Source organism: Zea mays, chromosome 1 (assembly GCF_902167145.1).
Source record: "Zea mays cultivar B73 chromosome 1, Zm-B73-REFERENCE-NAM-5.0, whole genome shotgun sequence".
Lineage (NCBI taxonomy): Eukaryota > Viridiplantae > Streptophyta > Magnoliopsida > Poales > Poaceae > Zea > Zea mays.
This window is the reverse complement of record NC_050096.1, coordinates 196,010,356-196,013,790: the sequence shown is the minus strand read 5'-3', so window position 1 is coordinate 196,013,790 and position 3,435 is coordinate 196,010,356. Positions and strand designations below refer to the sequence as shown.

At 45.7% G+C, this 3,435-nt stretch overlaps 1 long non-coding RNA gene across 1 annotated transcript; it reads left to right on the top strand.

Annotated features, from left to right (window-relative positions):
* Nucleotides 1–218: 218 nt before the first annotated feature.
* On the top strand, nucleotides 219–1,731 carry LOC109943716 (uncharacterized). Its single transcript, XR_004855431.1, has 3 exons — nucleotides 219–754; nucleotides 837–1,024; nucleotides 1,105–1,731. It is a non-coding gene; the product is annotated as an uncharacterized lncRNA (long non-coding RNA).
* Nucleotides 1,732–3,435: the final 1,704 nt, after the last annotated feature.

Here is a 3,435-nt window from a genome sequence, read left to right as displayed (position 1 = left end):
ATGTGGATGTGGATAATTTGGACTTGTGCATGGTGATTCTACTTAGCGTTGAGTTTTTAGTTACTTGTATACTTGCTGCAATTTACTGTTCAAAAGAAAAGAAAGAAGTCCTGAACACGTGGTTGTGTAAGCACAGTTGATTTACAATGGCCTACTTGTTGTTGTTATGTTTACTTGCTGAGATGTGTTATCTCACATCTTGTATTGTTTGATGCAGGCACCTAATTTCTGCTTTGGGGAATAAAGGGGATGTAGCAGCATGGCCACTACACCTTTAATAAAGGAACCACCATTTAATAATGTTGATAATCAGAGTTGGACAAGTCTAGTGAATTGCTTTGTTCTTGGTTGAGCGTTTATTTTGGGGTGGGCTGAGTTTCTTATCCCATTTGTTTTACTTCAGTTGGGTCATAATTAGGTTTTACCACTTTTGCATTACAGTTTCTACTATGTGAATTATATGTCTTTATATCTTGTATGAGCTTCATGTTTCCCCTCCTTGTTATGCTAGTTTTCAAAGGAGGTGCTGCCGGATTTTTTCTTGCTTTATATTCTTTCTTTATTACATCTCTTGTGTTGAGTAAGTTTAGTGGATGAGATTTATGGTATTATCCATTCTGTGCGACCAGTGGGGTGTTACATAGTCAGCTGAAGTTGCATGGTGCTTCTGTTCCAGAAAGAGCTTCGTCTCTGGCACGTTGGAATCCGGTGCTGCTTCAACAGCGTGTTTCTGACTTAGAGGCGGCGAATGCTGGTTAGTGCTTTTCTGCTTCCTTTCGTTTGTCTTATTAAACTGCTTTTTAATCTAAACTTCTTGTTTGACCGTTTCTCGCTAGAAATGGCTCGGCAGTTTTCTGTTCTTGAAGAGAAACATTCTCAGAATCAGGCTGAATTGGTCCGGCGGTGCTCTGATTTTGAAGAAAAGTATTCCCAAAGTCAGACTAAGCTGGCCCAAGTTTCTGTTGCTCTGAACGATGCCAACATGTTGAACTCTACTCTCCGCGCTCAGCTTGATTCTGAAAAGGTGACCTGAAAACCCGAGCTTTGTTTTGCCATGTTCTTATTCCTTGCTCGACGTTTGAAGGAGTTAATTCTTGTTTGCAGGAAGAAAAATGTGCCCTTGTTGCTTCTCGTGACAATCTTGACAAGCTATATCGAGACTCCAGCAACTCGTTGACCATCCTGGAGAGGAGTCATCGCTTTACCATGGAGGAGTTAGACAATCATCGTTGTAAGTTGCAGGAATCCACGAACGACGTGATCCGTCTTAGGCAGTTGATATCGGCTAAAGATGCCGCTATCAAGGAACTGCGTGCTTCCAAGAAGTCCATCGCCCAGGAGCTAGAGACCGCCCAGCTGGCTGTCAAGGTTGCTGAAGAAACTTCCGGTACTCTGAGGGCCCAGCGTGACAGAGCCATGGATAAAGCCATTCGCGCAGGGCGGATCTTGATGAGGAGGCCTGGTGTGACTGTTCCTGATGACATAAGGGCTGATGTAAACGCTGCTCCCGATTCCTCAAGTCGCCCTTCTTCGTCAGTCGCTCCTGAGAAGAATGTTGCAAAATAGAAAAACATTGCGCGTTTTGAGCGCGCGGTTATCGTGCTCAGATATTTCGTTAGAGGACACCTGCTTGATATTTGAATGCTACTGTTATGCCCCTGTTGTTTAGAATTCGACAGTATCACATTTTGCAGAAGTAAAATGCCGCGTAATGACTTTGAGGTTTCTTTATGGGACATAGAGGTCGCCCCTAGATGAGTAATTGTGTATGTGCCGAGTGTGCTGCGCCAGTTTAAGTTAGTATTAACTCAGACCGATTGTGGCCGCCCCGAGTTAAGCAAGCGTGAGCATGTTGCACCGTCTTGAGTCGTTGCCGACTTAAGTCGATTGCTCTGTTAGCAGGACATAGTGGTCACCCCGAGTTAAGTAAGCGCGAGCATGTTGCACCGTCTTAAGTCGTTGCCGACTTAAGCCGATTGCTCCGTTAGCAGGGCATAGTGGTCACCCGAGTTAAGTAAGCGCGAGCATGTTGCACCGTCTTAAGTCGTTGCCGACTTAAGCCGATTGCTCCGTTAGCAGCGCATAGTGGTCACCCCGAGTTAAGTAAGTGCGAGCATGTTGCACCATCTTAAGTCATTGCCGACTTAAGTCGATTGCTCCGTTAGCAGGGCATAGTGGTCACCCCGAGTTAAGTAAGCGCGAGCATGTTGCACCGTCTTAAGTCGTTGCTGATTTAAGTCGATTGCTCCGTTAGCAGGGCATAGTGGTCACCCCGAGTTTAAGTAAGCGCGAGCATGTTGCACCGTCTTGAGTCGTTGCCGACTTAAGCCGATTGCTCCGTGAGCAGGGCATAGTGGTCACCCCGAGTTAAGTAAGCACGAGCATGTTGCACCGTCTTAAGTCGTTGCCGACTTAAGCCGATTGCTCCGTTAGCAGGGCATAGTGGTCACCCCGAGTTTAAGTAAGCGCGAGCATGTTGCACCATCTTGAGTCGTTGCCGACTTAAGCTGATTGCTCCGTTAGCAGGGCATAATGGTCACCCCGAGTTAAGTAAGAATGCAGGTCGACCATGAACAATATGGGTATCCTTGAGGTCTCTTTATTGATGATATATTTCCAGTTTACAGAGTACATTGTCATCCCGATAGCTTTTGAAATACAGCTAGGGGTAAAACTTCCTGAGGTGCTCTATGTTCCATGATTTTCCAATTTCCGTGCCATCCATCTGAGTGAGTCGATATGATCCCGGCCGAGTGACTTCTGCTACTATGAATGGTCCTTCCCATAGAGGCGACAACTTATGTCGTCTCTCCCCCGTTAGAATTCGGTGGAGGACGAGATCTTCCACTGCAAAGGATCGACGTCGCATGGCCTTATCGTGGTAACGCCTCAAAGTTTGCTGGTACCGTGCTGATTAAATTACTGTGTTTAGCCGTTCTTCTTCGAGTATGTCAATATCCTCCAGCCTAGTAGCCTCGGCTTCTGCTATGCTTTCGAAGATCAACCTTGGCGCCCCAAACTGGAGGTCAGCAGGTAGTACTGCCTCTGACCCGTAGACCATGAAGAAAGGAGTATTTCCATGCAGAGCTCGACTAGGTTGAGTTCTTAGGCTCCAAACGACGTAGGGCAACTCCCTTATCCACTTTCCTGCAAACTTTTCATTTTTATCGAAGACTTTTTTCCTGAGTGCCTCCAATATCATCCCGTTAGCTCGCTCAACACGCCCGTTAGCTCTTGGGTGTGCCACTGAAGCATATTTGATCTGAATGCTTTTTTTGCTCGCAGAAATCAAAGAACTCTGAACTTGTGAAGTTGGATCCTAGGTCAGTTATGATATTATTTGGTATTCCGAATCTGAATATTATGTCTTGTATGAATTCCACGGCCTTAGCTGAGGTTAAAGAAGCAATGGGTTTGAATTCTATCCATTTAGTG